At 65.2% G+C, this 224-nt stretch overlaps 1 protein-coding gene across 20 annotated transcripts in view; it reads right to left on the bottom strand.

The window, feature by feature from the left end:
• Positions 1 to 224, bottom strand: part of CAMK2G (calcium/calmodulin dependent protein kinase II gamma) — a 221,727-nt gene that overhangs the window by 68,392 nt on the left and 153,111 nt on the right. The window lies entirely within an intron of this gene.

Raw genomic sequence — 224 nt, 5'->3', positions numbered from 1 at the left:
CGAACCCCTCCTCCCAGGCAGCCCCAGCTCAACTCCCCTGTCGGGAAGAGCCTGAAACCACCCCTGGCCTCAGCCCCAGCCTGCCCTCTCCCTGTGCACACATCTGTGGGGCACATGGCCCCCATGCCTCCTTTGGGGCTGCACACAGCAGTGGGAGCCATCTCCACCTTCCATGTCCCCCAGACAAGCTGCTCTGTTCTGCGCCCAGCCCCACTTCTTCCCTC

Source organism: Gavialis gangeticus, unplaced genomic scaffold, assembly GCF_001723915.1.
Source record: "Gavialis gangeticus isolate Ggan-Ray unplaced genomic scaffold, GavGan_comp1, whole genome shotgun sequence".
NCBI lineage: Eukaryota > Metazoa > Chordata > Crocodylia > Gavialidae > Gavialis > Gavialis gangeticus.
The sequence above is the reverse complement of the archived record's forward strand: the minus strand, read 5'-3'. Positions and strand labels throughout refer to the sequence as shown.